Source organism: Apium graveolens, chromosome 6 (assembly GCF_009905375.1).
Source record: "Apium graveolens cultivar Ventura chromosome 6, ASM990537v1, whole genome shotgun sequence".
In the NCBI taxonomy this organism is placed as follows: Eukaryota; Viridiplantae; Streptophyta; class Magnoliopsida; order Apiales; family Apiaceae; genus Apium; species Apium graveolens.
Window position 1 is genome coordinate 297,788,670 of NC_133652.1, and position 16,228 is coordinate 297,804,897.

Consider the following 16,228-nt stretch of genomic DNA (forward strand, 5'->3'; position numbering starts at 1 on the left):
TATTAATATAAAGTAAAATACAAATAAGTATTTAATTATAATATATAAATAAATAAATATTTTATAATTTTTTTCATTTTCACACAATTTTTGGTTTTCACCCTTTAATTTTGATTTCCCCTTCCTTCTAATTTTCATTTCCCCTACCTCTCCCCTTCCCCTTTCTTAGATCCGACCCCTCTTTTTCTCCTCTTCTCCTCTTCTTCTCCTGCTTGTCTCATACTCTTCCATCTCTCTCCCACGACTCTTCTCTCTCCTCTCTCTACCTGGTTTTGCTTAAAATCACATGGATTAAGTGTGTATTATGATGGGTTTACGTTTTTGAGTTTTCAAACCCTAACCATCTCCCTCACCCAATCTTGTTTCTCTTTAACAAAATTGCATATGAATTCAGCTTCTCAAGTAGAAAAATGAAGGTTGGAATTTCTAATCTCCTTGATTTTCAAGTTCAAAGCGACAATTTTGAGGAATATTTTTTGGAGTTGTGATTTGACCTTTCAAGCTCACGGCATGACTGATGAGTAGCTGTTTATCATTTGCAAGGTTAGGTTCTATGTTTGTTGTGCTTAATTTACTCCATGGGAACAACTTCTATTCCCAACTTGCAGATTAATAATTGAATAAAAATCAAAGAGAAAGGCATTCGGGGGAATGAATATGAGTAGTTGTTGTTCCACCACTTATGTGACCACCCCCCTTCCTCGTTTTGTTACTTCATCTCTTTCCAACAAAATCCCCATCTCAGTAGCTGAAGTTGAAAATGATGATGTTTTTCATGATTTTATTAAGGATAGAGAGAATGGAGATTTTGTTACTAAGATTATCGATAGTCTCTGGCTCAGGGATGTCAAACACACTGTCAATGTCAAAACTCAATTGCGTTCTCACTCGTCACAACTGTACCAGGAGGTCTGAAACTTGTTACCCTCTTTTTTATTTCTTATTATTATTGTTGAGTTATAATTTCCAGCTTATCTTGCAATTGCTGAGTGATTCTAGTTTTATAGTCCGTAGATGACGAAAGTGAGGGCGGGTTCTTAAAACTGAAAATAACTAGTGAGTGGCTTCTTGGTGACAACACTGCACCAGTCAATAAGAAAGTAATCTATGAGGTTAGTTGTTCCTTATGTTTTTCAATCTTCCTGCTTCTATGGTACAGTATCATTACTCCTATTCATTTGCTTCATAAAAAGTCACATTAGTCATCAGTATTAGCTTTTAGTCTACTAAACCCCTTATATTTGTAGTCATGTAACAGGAATCTTCATCGCCGGTCATTCAAGAAACTCTTCAGTTTCCTATCCTGTTTCATATTTTATGTTAATTGTTGGATTTTTGATATACCTTTTTGAATTCTTGATGAATCTTGCTGACCCCTATTTGTGATTTGTGTGATTTCAGAAAGTTAGTTGTGGTATTGGAGGAATTGGTATTGGCCATACAGTAAACAATGAATTTTGTTCTTCTTGTTCTTACAAGTATGTTTCGTCCCCCTTTAATTTTTTAATGCCAATATGTATGGGATCATGTTTATGTACTAATCAGGTGAATTGGATTTATGTTTTTAGGGAATTTTGTTTTTTTTAGTGAATGTTGGTTTATGTAGTAGTATTCTGACAAACAGAATTTAAAGTTTGGATTTTTTGGTGTTTCCTAGTGTATTTTTCTAGAATTTTGAATGTTTATATAGTATGTAGTCGGTATGCATGAGAATGGCTGGTGAGCATTTTACATTCTTTATGGTGAAAATTGTAAATGTCCTTGTACCTGGCCCTGCATATGTTGACACAGGGCTTATCTAGCGTTAAAATCTTATAAAAATGAACAATTTGGTTATAAAATTTCATGACTTAGGAACTATTTTGTTGCAAGACTTTCAGTGATTCGGAGTTCGGACATTGATATACAAATAACAGACAGGTAAGTCTTGCTACCACTCTTTTATGTTTAAATAAAGAAATTTCTGCACTATTCTTTGGGTATAGAAAAAAAGCAAGCTCAAATGATAAGGAACTTCTGGTTTAGCTACCATGTCTGATGCTGACAATTGTCATTTCTTAGTAGCTATAAAAAAAAATTTGTCTGGAATTTGAATTTACAATGTTGGGCTGGTCTTGTTCCTGCTGTTAACAGGCCAGGGCTTTGCCTTTGCCTTTTCTCATTGGTGAGCCATGTCCATAAAAAAATGAATACTATTTTATAAGCCAATCTTGACTCACATAGCCCACACCTCTCAAGTCTCTGTGTGGGGGTAGTCAACTAGTCAAGCAAGCCACTACAAACAGCTAGATTTTGTGGTAGAGTGACTAGAGTCCAGTTAATATAGACACAAAACTCCAATAAGGACCTGCGTAAGTGTGTAGGATACATGAATTTAGAGTAAAGCACAAGTACGGGCTTTTTCATGCTGTAACGTGAATGCGATAAAATATTCCTTCTTAGTTAGTGTGAGGATGAAATAAAAACTTGCTTGTTTGGTTTTGAATTCAAGACAGGGTCATAGAGAATGGCTGGTGAGCATTTTACATTCTTTAGCTGCTGCCTTATTCGACATTCAAAAGATTTGTTTGCTTAAAGTTGGTTAAATATGATGTGTTGCAGGCTGAAGTTATATTTCTTGTAAAATTAGCACATCCACATCTTTTGAAGTTGTTAGGCTATTGTTGCCAGGATGAAAATAGGCTTCTTGTTTACGAATACATCGCACAAGGCAACCTCGAAAACCATTTGTTTGGAAGTGAGTTAATGTAACATAATGCGTGATTAAGTTATAGATCTTCTGATCAAAATGCTACTAATGAGCTAAAATTTGCGTTGTTAATAATATGTGCAGGATACTCTGTTTCATTGCCCTGGTTGACGAGATTGAAGATTGCACTTGGTGCTGTAAAAGGCCTTGTTATTCATGCCACTGAGTAGGGTTTTGCAGTTGGAATGCATGCAGCTCTGCACATTAATCTAAATAGGAATACGTATACAAATTAGTTATTGTGTACCTTAATGAGAATGTTTAGAAATAGATTTGAAGTTATAGTTGTAATTTTTGTAGAGAACCTTTGTATTATAAATTTAATCTTAATTTTTAAATAACAATTAAATTAATATAATATCATTTTATTTTAAAATTGATTTATTTTAAATAATGAGTTTAATTTGTAAACAGTTGTGTGAAAACCACTTAAAAATGATGAAAACCGTTGTATTTTCATTGCACATATTTTTTTTTAAAAAAAAACTGTTGTCTTTGGATATTCTTTGCAATGGTTTAAATCATTTACACCATTGTCTTTTAAACAAAAAACATTCATGACAACGGTTTTAACGAGTTAAAAGAAGTTTATAAACTGTTGTTTATGAAAATATCGAATAAGTTAACAACAATGGTTTTTCTACAAAACCATTGTTGTTAAGTTAAGTAGACAACAGTTGAATAAAGAAGCGGTTGTTTAAAGAATTTCCTAACAATGGTTAATATAGAGTACCCGTTGTGAATTCTTGATTATAACCATTATTAAAAAACGTTGTTGAATCTCGCTTATTATAAGTGTATAAACAACCGTTGTCCAACATTCGATCACACAAGTGTTGGATAGACAACGGAAACTCTACCTGTCACACAACGGCAAAAAAACAGTTGTATGATTGCAAATATGTTGTAGTGGGACGGGCAATAACATTGTTGTTAGGATGATTATTAGAACTTGATCAATGCAGATGGGGAAGGGTAATGTGGTTTTGGTGAATAACTAATCAATATCCTGCTATTATTGCTATTATTAATGGGAGGGAGAAAGGAGTGTTGTCACTGATTCTTGTCTCTCTACGATTTGTTATAATAGAAATTACTAGGGCTGGATTTAAACATGTTCCTGTTATGCAAAACCCATATCCTCGCTTTTGGAGAAGATTAGAGAAAGGAAGCTTAAGGTTTCAAAAACGTAATTATGAAAATGTTGTTTATATTAGTATATTTGCTTCGTTTGCTTGTTATATGATTGTTTCTGTGTTTTGTCATGCAAAATCTCTCTTTTGAATGATAATTGTTATTCTACTAAAAATGATGATTCCCTAACAAATCCTATGGTGGGCACTGATCCCAATAAGGTTTCTACTGAAGCTGGAGGGGAAGATAATTTATCAGACAAAGTCAAACTGGATGCCAAAGTAGATGCAAGTTTTAAGACTGTAAAGAGTAGTTTAGACGCTTCTATAACAAAAGGAGTTAAAGGATTGAGTACACACTCAAGTCCTGAAAATGAGAAGTCTTAATGTTTCTTATCTGGTCTTTAATATGTGGATTTACAATTCCTTTGCTTACCTTCATTTTGAAAGTCTTAATGTTTCTTAATTTTAGGAAAAGGCTTCGGATGAAAGAGAGAAGAAGAAGATTAGTAATTGATTACTAAGTTGATTAGTAGTGAGAAGAAAGAGAAGAAGAGGGTGAAGGGTTCATCCGAGGATGGGAAATTGAAGGAAAAAAGCTTCGAATAAAAGGAGGAAATACAAGGTATATTTTGATGTGAATTTGTTTTGGTTTCGAGTTGGTTTATTTAATTGACTTGGTTTGTTGATTATTCTCGTTTCTTAATTGTAGGAGAGAAAAGCCTATCTAGAACAATTCCATGCTGAATCTCAAAAACTGTTGCGAGGTTTACGCTTTAAATTTTTGTAATTGATAATGTTGTGATTGTTTTAGTATGTTCCATAATGTGTCTTAGATATCTAAGTTATCAAATTAAAAAAATGGGTAGTGTAGTGTACACTATTATTCAAAATGTTCAGATAGGGACTATGGATGTTATAGAATTCATAAGTAAATGAAGTCATATGAAGAGAGGCTTTGTTATTTTTCAGAACCTTATGGATTTACCTATTATGTAGGCAAATCTTGTTGGGTGTATTAACACAAATCCTGTTAGGCATATTAAATATTACATCCAACTGTTCAGGTATCTTTATTTTATGGATTGTTGGCTCCTATCGTGAATACAAAGTGAGATAGTAAATGGAAATTAACTTCTAAAAAACTTCACTCTGGCAGTAAACAAAAATTTGATCGATGTATGATTTTAATTTCAGGTATCAACCGCAGTTCTGATGCCCTTTTGCCAAACATGGATGTCTACCAGATTAGTTCACTACCACTAGCAAGTTCTACTTCTTAAATATATGATTATGCTTTAGTGAGCTACATAGGTTAGGAATATGGTTGTAACTAGATAGTTTTTAATGTTTATGTAGATGCATATATATAAATATATTGATTGAATGTTGGCATATAAGTTTTTTCATATATTTTTGTTCTTGTTTAAGATTATTTTTTATTGATATAGGTTTTATTTCAATTAAAGAGTATGATGAATCTTTGATAGATATAACATTATTTAATTATTAACCAATTGTTGTCAAAAATAAACAAAACACAACAATTTTGACAGGAAAATGATGTAAATAGGGACTTTCACATATCTAACCTAAGTAAAACCGATGTGATATTCCATATTTAACATCTCTTACATACGTGAAACTGGTGTGATATACCGTATTTAACATCGGTTCAATGTAGCAACTGATGTACTATACAAAGTAAGACATTATTTCTATTAAGAATATGATGTCTATTAGTTTCATGTCATCCTTGTTATATGTTTATAGTGCTTCTTAACCTGCTAATTACAATTTTTCATAATCTAGTTTTAACATGTCATTAAAAATAAGGGTTAATTATACATTATTTTTTTAAGAAAACTGTTGTCTATTTATATCTTTAACATCGGCTAAAAACCGATGTTAAAGACCCTGACCTTTCTCTACACATGCGAAGACATCGTTTTGAAAAAAAAGATACATCGGTTTATAACTGATATCTAAGGGCATATTTCTAGTAGTGTTAGTTAATTATAACGACTATTCACCCAGTAAGTATGTATTTTAATTTGTATCAGAGTTTTAGTATAATAACATTTTTGTAACAAAGAAGTATTAATCATTGGTTGACTGATTTATTGAAAAACCATTTTGTGAATATGTATTTTCACTGGAGTTAATAAATACCAAGGATATTGATGCACTTACTCGTGATGATCTATTGAAGCGTGTCTATAATGGAAGAGCAAGGAGATCAGTTAAACAAATTTGGGATGCTCTAGAGATAAATCATGAGGGATTCAAATCATTGAGAAAGGTGATGCTTGGTGGATTTATGACTAAATTCAAAAAGTTCAAGCTTGAGGAAGGAGAACCTATCAAGGAAAGTCAAACAAGGTTTCAAAACAATATCAACAATTTCAAATATTGGGCAAGAAAATTCACTAAGAAGAAATCAACATTAAAGTTCTAAGTACAGTGTCATTTATTTATCAATCAAACACTACTCCTGTAAATATTGATAACATAGATCATCTAATTATATTTTCTAATCTATACAATTTGAAACAAAAATTGATGAAAGGAAAACTGAACGTGTAATGGCTCCTATGGAATAAATGAAGAATCTAGATTTGCATACTAACCATAATTAAATAAAGAAATAGCTCTAATATCAAGGAAAATAAAAAAGTTGATTCTAAAAAAAATAGAGATAAAGGATAATCTTTCATTGCAAAGAAATAATAATGGAAGATGCATGTAATGAATGTGTCAAAATGGGTACTTCAAAAGGGATTGCTATATACTTAAAAAAATCTAAGTAATCTAAGCAGCAAACTACTTTCAGAGATAAAAAGAAATCTAAGGCACTCCTCACTTGAAATGAAGATGATGAAGATTCATATTCTGATGATTCAAGGGTAGAGGTGGTCAATCTAGATCTTGTGGGTCTTGAAGGCTCAAGTAAAATTGGTTATATTGGCTCAGATACTAGTAGTGAGGTAAACTCTTTTAGTTCCTAAATACCTACTAATTATATTATATTATATGAGGTACCCACGGAGGAAAAGAATTATCTATCTATGATTGAACTCATGGAATTAAAGAACGAGAATAATGAGCTCGAGAAACAGAATATTCATTTTCAAAATGTCAATTCTGATTGCATGGCTGAAAAGAACTCAAGCGCAAGTATTAAAGTTATTTGTACTCTCAAGGAAGATATAATACAAATTGAAGGGAACAATAACAAAATTCAGAGAAGAAATGAAATATTTTAATAAAAAAACTTAGCTCACTTAAAATATATCACAAGGATCGAAATGCATATTTGAAGGAATGCTAATTAAAAAAATTGAAAGCTTCATTAAAATATCCAAACAAGCTGTAAAGTTTTAGAAAATAGAAGATGGAATCAGGAATATTAAGAATAGAATGAGAAAGTTTTATCGAAGGAGAGGAAATACTCAACTCTGTGATGAAATAAGCCAAAGTTCTATTCAACAAAGGAGGTCTTAGAATGGCTTCTATATCAAAGGCTTAATCTCTTAAATATGAAGATGAAAAGAAGCAAAAGTTCTATTCAACTTCAACTCTGTGATTCCTTGAAAGTTTTGTCACACATTTAGAATGAAAGGTCAACTAGAAGAATTTAAAATTTTTTCATAAATAAAATATACCTAATATACGGTTGAACCTTCGATATGTTCAAAAAGATATAATATTACACAACAAAGTGTTCCTTATTGTCTCAGTATCAAACTCCGTATTTTTCTAAAGACTCAATTGGATATCTAAAAACTTCTAAAATATACTCATCTTATTTTTCAACTACAACTTTATTGTGGCGCACGGTATTATGGACCATGTCCATAATTGATTCCTAAGTAAAATGAACAAAATTTAGCGGTTTCTTCCACAATATATTATTCTAAAATCGAACCGTCCACCTGCACCTTATTCTTTATCTAATCTTCCATAAATTTCAATAATCGTTTGGAAGGATACATCCATCGATAGTGAACGGGTCCCCTGAATCAACAATCTTCGGCTAAGTGCAAAACCAAGTGTTTCATTAGATCAATTGTTTTTACATGCATCTATTTTATGATAAGACAACTTCAATTCCTTTATCGTTTTCTTCACCTCATAGTAACTACTTGGCATTGCATGTTTTGAAGGAAGAGCGTTTCTAATCATCTCAAGTAACAAATTGAATGACTTCTTGCTATAACGTGATGCACTTTTATAATGTAAGAACCTCTTAGAGAAGGATAATTTTGTGTAATTAGAGTTTTTTCAGATAAATGGGTGTTCCACATTTATCAACTTCCTTATAGAATTCAAAAGCTTTCATATTGTAGACTCTTCTACTCCACTATTACTAGCATTACTAGTATTACCATTATATCAAGGGTACCACTAAAATTTTGAGCCCAAACATCTCTTAACATGGCACCCATATCTACCGGTTGTCCAATCACTATTTCGACATGACATGATTTTCTATTTTATCATTTTAATAGTGACTCACCATAACATGTCCAAACTTTATGACCCACACAAATGCCATTAGGTATTAAATGATATCTAACATTATCAATAGTCTCCCAACTACCATTTCTAAATCATTACAAGGACATTTCTATAAACCTTCAACCAACCTCTCATTATTTTGACATCTAACTCCGATCATTGATCGACATCTACATACAAACATATATATTTTTTAAACTAATTTTAGAGATAAGAACATTATTTTACTTAAACTACATATATATAAATATATATTGTTAGGTCACACACACTGTAGAATGGGGTTGAATACAGTGTTTAACACAATCAAATCAAATTAAGAACACAAGTAACTGAACACAGATTTTATTCAACACAATAAACTATGTTACAATAGAGAATTGTCCTCTCTCAGTGATGAACAAATTATCACGAGAGGTGCTAGGGTTACAGTGAATAATAATTACGATTATGATAACACATATAGTGTAAACCCTACGTCTGTATTTATATACAACACAGTTACAGGATAATGTTCTAATTGATATCGAATATAATTCTGCTTCCTAAAATATATCAATCAGTTATCTTTTCTTCCAAGTATTCTATTCTTCATAGAATTCCTTCTTCATGCATATCTATTCTTCTATTTGTCTTGATCTTCTTTCCTTTCAATCAGCCTCCTTTCTTATCTGAAAGTCTCCTTAAGTCCTGATATTATCTCTTGACAAATATTTCATGATAACTTATGTTCTGACAACTTAAGTTCTGATATCTTAAGTTCTGACTTCAGTATAAGTACTGATTTCCAGTTAAGTACTGATTTGTCCTGTTTAAGTAAGATCTGAAAACTAAACACAAATCATATTAGACATGACATCACAAATATATTTAATATATATATGTGTGTATGTATATATTTTTATGTGTATAATTATATGTATATGTCTTCAATCAAGAGCAAATATACAATTATGCACATATAATCACTACAAAAAAAACACCTAAATACAACCGCCCAAAAACGGTTGTAGTTAGTTAAATAAAACTGAATTCAGTTATATATAACTAAATACAACCGATTTTTTAGCCGATTGAAAATGCTCGAGGCATATTTAGTAGACCGGTCGTATTTACAATAAATACAACTGGTTAAACGAACGGCTAAATATAACTGATTAAATACAACCGCTTGAAACCACCGTATTCAGTTTAATTTGATTTTTCAATTTCAATTCTAAAATCCCGACTAGAAAATTGAATTTTTAAAATTTTTCGAAAAGTCCGCCTAAAATATAAATTCAACCGTATATGGGTTAAAATATTATTTTAAATTCGACCGAATGCGGTCGAATTAACAAGCACCAGTTTTAAAAAAAAAATCTCACCGGAAAATTCTGAGATTCCGGTGAGTTTCAAAAAATCCGGCAACTCTTGTGTCCTGTTATATTCGTGTTTTCATCATAATAAACAATTTTTCATCAGTTACTACTTCTACAACTACAATTAATACTAAATAGTACTCAAATACAATTGATGTACTACTAAAAGGGGATAATAAAAATCAAAAAAAGATTATTAATTTAGCACAAAACAATACAAAAAAGAGTAAAATAGATGAAAATAAACATAGAGATTGAGCATAAGTAAAAGAAACATAGACATCACCAATCACCATCATCATCTTTCTTCTTCATCGTGGGCGGTGGTCGTCACCGGCTGGAAACAGACGGTTGGGACACACCACAACGGCTGATCTCTCTCTCTCTCTTCCCCCTCATTTCTTTCTCTAATCTCCATCACTCTAGATCTCGTCCCCCCCCCCAAGCTGTGAAATCAAACAAGAGAGGCACAAAAACTGTTGTCGAGAGTCTTCTTATACGGAGGAGGAGTTGGTGGGGAAGGCTTTGTAGTGACGAGGAGTTTCTCGAGGTTGAATGCAGATTCAGTGATGTGATTTTTTATGTGGATGGTATAGGTGACCTAGGGCATGGGAATTACAGTGGTGAGAGTAATGCGAGGTTGTTGTTTGTGAATGGGAGGGTGTTGCCACCGGAGATTGGCGGTGAGGTGAGGTGTTCGCCCGCGGTGAATTGTGGTGGTGGGTTGTGTAGATTCTCATTTTCTTTGTCGGGGATTTGTAGTTAATAGGATAGGATAAGGGAATAAAATAAAATAGAATTAATGTGTTAGTTTATAATTATTTTTCTATTGACTTATTTAAAATAAGTGAATAGATAGGAGGATTTTTAGTTGTTTTATAAAATATAATACCAACCGTTGGATTATCTCTACTGTTTGTGAATCACGCGGATCGCTGACGTGACAAGGCTAAATACGACTGCAGTCAGTTGAATTTAGAAGTGTCAATTTTTAAATTTAATGCATATATTACGTAGTTTTTATTATGAAAATTAAAATTCGGATAATTTTTATAAAATAAACATTGTTAATTGTTAAAAAATTTCTTAAAATATTAGAATTTTATAATTTATGGTGACACACACAGTCCTTATGTTAGCTTCTTCCAAGATCCTTGAATTCATTTTCACCTTGTATTCCATGTAAATTCACAAGTAAATATAACAAATTGATGAATAATTCACAAATTTCACCCTTCTTTTTGGGTGTGTACCGATTTGATCACTTTCATCTCGGAGGAGACAACATAAAAAGAATATGATCTTATAGTTTAAGTCTTGTGATATAAATAGTACAAGAAAAATGCTTATTTCCCACTTACTAACTTAGTGGGTTATGACTAATATTTTGGATGAAAATAAGGCTAATCCTACTTATTTCCTTTTTTGTAATGAGCCAATAATGCGAAAGTCATTTATAGTTATCAAAAAATTTTTTTTTGTTTATGACTCTTTTAGTTTTTTACTAGATTAAAAACAGTGCAATGTAAGGATGCGACATTTTTTTAATATTATATATTTTATAAAAAAACTGAATTCAATTTTGAATTTTGTTCATTTAAAATTTTAAATGATATGACTTCATAATAATTATATTAGTTTGACGTATATGTTCATAACTTTTAGAACATTTAAACTTAATTAAAGTGATAGCATTGGTAAAGAGGGAAATGATATTATAACGAAATTATTATTTTATTGAGGGTAAAAATATAATATCTTGATTATGTTGGGACCTTAAAACATATTATTTTTGCATGTTATTTACTTAATCGATTAACAGTAATTCAATAAAAGATATTTGCAAAAGATAATATTATTTACTGAACGATATTGTTTTATAGATAATTCTATGTGTATTTATAAAAATATATTAAGTTTTAATTAAAATTTGATTTTTAGTTCACATCAATAGGATACAAATTATACTTAGTCTAATATTAATTTAATTAATCTCGTATCAATGGTTTATATTATTTTTTTTAGAATACACCGACCAAATCAAACTAATTATTTTTAGTTTAATTTTAATATTTTTAAGTGTGAATCAATAAGTTAATTTTATTTTAGACTGAATAATTAGTAGGTATTATTTTTTTGTTGGTCGAATTTATTTTTATTTTAGTTTTGTGTTAATTTGAATCAATTGTATAATGTATTTTTTATCCTGGATAGATAAAATATATTATTTTGTTTACCCGGGTTCATTTGTTTAATTTTTTTAGGAGGACTAATAGTATTTCTATTTTATCTTAGCCGGATTCACATGACATATCAACTAAATCTCAATATTTATATTTAGTTTACTTATTAATTTAGCCAGAAGTAACAAATTAGAATATTATAGAAATCGATATAAATTAAAATATAAATTGGTAGAAGAAGTTGAATTTAATATAAATTATAATGATATAGAGTTCGATATAAAAATTGGTAAAGCAATATAGGAAGTTGACTTCAATATCACTTAGAATTAGAATTTATCGACCCAATAAGTAGAATTGAAATAACTAAATAAGGGTAATTAAGTAATTTCACCAAGTACCGAACTTTTAAATTTTAGTCTATTATAATATAGTATAGATTTTTTGGACGGACAAAATGACATGACAGCGTCCTTGCATGTGTGAGCCAGTAGCAAGACAAATAACCACATGAGATAACCAACTAACCTTTTAACTACTTTTATTTCTCAAGTCATGACCTCATGGTCCTCTTTGCATATATTGAGGAAATCTCAAGGAAGTCAATCTTTGATCTGCAATTATAAAGGATAATGATGATCAAACTATGAATGATGTTCTTTTTAAATGTCCAAAATCTACTTCTGCAAGTTCTGTGAAAAAGAAGAAAGTTCCCAACAGTACTTGGGTAGCTAAATATACTTAATTCTCATTTTGTGCACGGCAGAAAGAATAGAGTCATATGGATCATTGACAATGGATGTTCCATGATCCATGCATATGACAAGTAATAAAGTTATGTTATCACAACTTGAGGAGATGGCTGGCTCATTGCTAACTTTTATAGATAACAGCAAAGAATTCATAATGGGATATGGCAAGTTGATTTCTGGTAATGTTGTCATTGATGATGTAGCACTAGTTCCCGGTCTCGGAGTGAATCTTATCAGTTTCGCCAATTTACAGACAAAGGTTTCAAAGTAATACTCAACAAAGAAGATTATTCAATCAATAGCAAAAAAAAATTGTGAAGTTGCTCTAAAAGGAGCAAGGAAACGAAGTTTGTTTGTTGCAGATTTGAATTCATCAAAGAGGGATGGAATATATTGTTTCTACAGCGAGGCATCCACTAAGCAAAGTAATCTTTTGCACAAGAAACTCTCTCACCTGAATTAGAAAGCAATCAACACATTGGTGAAAAAGGAATTAGTGAGAGACATCCCAAATCTGAATTTGCTCATAAGAAAGTTTGTAAGGCTTGTCAAAAAGGAAAGAGGAAGAGGTCTAGTCACAAGAGCAAAAGTGTAAATTTAATAAGTGCTCCATTGCAGCTTATTCATATGGACCTGTTTGGACCAGTTAATATCTTATATATCGTGAAAAAAATATGTAATGGTGATGGCGGATGTCTTCTCCAGACTAGCCGCCCAATTTTCAAGATGAGATGTTCCCGGTTCGTTTGCCGTTACTAGGGGAATCCTTCTAAGTTTCTTTTCCTCCGCTTATTGATATATTAAAACTAAGCGTGTAGTCCTGCCTGACCTTGGATCACAGTTAGTAGTGGACAAATTATGCAGCTCCTTAGATGACGCGATAACGTGCGACAAGACAAAAGGGTCTTTTACAACCACCAATGTAATAACGTTTGTCACCGAAGAATCACTTTCGCTCCAATCTTACAATAAAGCATGGGAGGCCAATTTCCACCTAAAAACCATTACACCTCATCAAGGAGTGAGTGTTTGAGAGCAAGCTAATGTGTGACACCCAGACGGACGTAATATGTGCAACTAGCTGAGAATGGGGATTAGATTGAACTGAGAATCTTTGAACACGATATGTTCTACTTGTCTATAAATACATTCAATAACATCACACAAAAATAATTAATTCAGTAGAATAATTTAATACGATATTATCTACTTGTCTACCAATACATTCAACAACGTCACACTAAAACTGATTAATTAGAATGGTTAAAAGCATAAAGTTAGTGGTTTGAGGAAGTGAGTCACTCATTTAAGAAAGTAATTTAAAAATATTAAAGTCGGTGGATTTGAATATCGAAGTACCTAGTGATCAGTAATATTCGAAACTATATATAGACATATACCTAGAGCCTGTCTGAGGAGACTAAGATTTATGCACATCATTAGTAGGCGACTATTTATAAGCCAGCAAGCAAAAACATCAAAAGGACCATAATATGAACTATTTTATCTCATTGCTGAGTGCCAGGTATCTTGTTGAGGTCTTGCTGTAGAAAATTTGTAATACGATCAATTTGCAAAAAATAAGTCAACAATTTTTTTCGATAGTATAAAACCACTACAATCTATTTAATAATTAACTATATAATAATTGAGATTTTACAACATGTAGCTGAATCTTTAAAAATAAAAAGTTGTTAACGAAACACAAAATAAAAATGATACAGTACTAGAATTACATCAATAGACATTGACTTTAAGACGATGTTAAAAAAAATGAACCAATGTCTTCTTGGGTATACAGAAAGGTCCCTCTCTTTAATATCTGTTTTGAGCCGTTGTAAATTATCACTCCAGACATCGTTTTTGTACATCAAACTGATATCAAAAATCGCAATAGACAACAGTGTTTAACAGTAGTCTATTAGTTTTAACATGAGGCTGTAATTTCTGTGGACCATGTTATTGTCCATTATTTACATCATTTTTAGCCACAAAATTAAACATTCTAACTTTTATATTTTGTTATTATAGACATCAGTTTGCCCATTTAGTGATACGTTATATTTACATATCCAACTAACCAAATTACCAAAACTGAACAATTAATAAATAATAAGTCAAAATTTGCCAACAATACTACAATACCAAAAAATTAAAAGCTAACAAGCGCCAAACAAGAACAAGTATTATTATCAAGTTAATGATCATTTAAACAATATTCAAATTTCAATATGGGCAGCTTCTTACATACTCCATCTATCATGAATTAGTCTAAATATATAAGTCATTTCCTACATATCAACACCAGGTCCATAGCTTGTTCACATCAAACACCAACCAGCAATATTGAGACCATTAGTATCGCCAACATTCATTTAAGCAATGCTGCACCCAAAAGCAACATAAATCAAAACCCACTAAGGAATCAAGTAGAAAGACAAGTATTTGACTTCATTAGTTACTTTTCAATAAAATACAAATTTTAAAGGCACACACCCCTTCAAACAAACTTGGTCGGAATTGACACTCTAATTATATTTGGGCATGATCTAAAAGGCTGTTGCAGCGCATTATAGACCAGTAAAATGTAAATGTTCCAAAATATAAAGAATAGGTAATGAAACATCCATGTCCTTGATTATCTCTGAAACCGTAAAAAACATTATAACACTGTTCCTCTAGATTAGCACAGACTGAGTAGAGAAGTGAGTCTGAAACCAACACAAAAGAAATTACCCTGACCGAGTTTGGAATTCCGTATGAAGAAAATAAATTTACCTTTCTATAGTAGTGACTATAGACTATTCCATTCCCCTGCTTGTAGCCCGTACATATAGCCTGTAAACTTAAATTTATTAAGCTATAAAATTAGAAGAAAGCCATCAGAAGCGTCATAAAATGTAACAGAAATCATACACAACCTTTCCGTTGACAAAATAAGCCAACTTTGTACCATCTTGGAGTCCATTAGGCTTAAAGAGTATCTGGTGTAAATCTCCGTGCATGTCTCAAAAAGAAAGGAATCGGTAAGTCTACAATTGAAACAGAACTCCAATGAAAAACCTTTCAAAAATTTAACACGCGGAAAAATGGAACTTTGTGAAGGTCAAGGGAAAAACAGAGACACCTAATACTTATCTTTGAATTAAATTATTAGAATAAGACCTTGGCCTCGAAAAAGGAAGGAGATAAGTACAAGGAAATAATAATTGGTAATATGGCCTATCCCCGCCCATAAACATTATTGAATAATTAAGGCACAAATTAGGCTACAGTCCATAATGCAGATTCACAAATGCACCTACTTGCTAACAAAACAAAAAATAAAAAGGATTTACTATTAGATATAGACATCGGTTTCAGGTCATATTCCAAGTAAGGTGACACTTTATGTAATAAATTTAGGGAAAGTATTTGAGACACCGATTTAAGAAATACAATTTTTTGAACAACAGTGGAAAACCTTGTCGTATATATTTTTGATATAGTAGTTACCAAATAACAAAGTAAATTTTCATTAGTGTATTAT

At 31.4% G+C, this 16,228-nt stretch overlaps 3 long non-coding RNA genes across 3 annotated transcripts; 2 read left to right on the forward strand and 1 right to left on the reverse strand.

Moving 5' to 3' along the window:
- Nucleotides 1-792: 792 nt before the first annotated feature.
- On the forward strand, nt 793-1,395 carry LOC141668797 (uncharacterized). Its single transcript, XR_012553213.1, has 3 exons — nt 793-909; nt 1,008-1,112; nt 1,248-1,395. It is a non-coding gene; the product is annotated as an uncharacterized LOC141668797 (long non-coding RNA).
- A 3-nt stretch (nt 1,396-1,398) lies between these two features.
- LOC141668798 (uncharacterized) lies at nt 1,399-3,027 on the forward strand. The gene is made up of 3 exons (XR_012553214.1): nt 1,399-1,478; nt 2,602-2,737; nt 2,834-3,027. It is a non-coding gene; the product is annotated as an uncharacterized LOC141668798 (long non-coding RNA).
- An 11,814-nt stretch (nt 3,028-14,841) lies between these two features.
- LOC141664188 (uncharacterized) lies at nt 14,842-15,777 on the reverse strand. The gene is made up of 3 exons (XR_012551872.1): nt 15,621-15,777; nt 15,478-15,537; nt 14,842-15,084 (listed from the first exon to the last, which is right to left on the reverse strand). It is a non-coding gene; the product is annotated as an uncharacterized LOC141664188 (long non-coding RNA).
- Between the last annotated feature and the right edge of the window lie 451 nt (nt 15,778-16,228).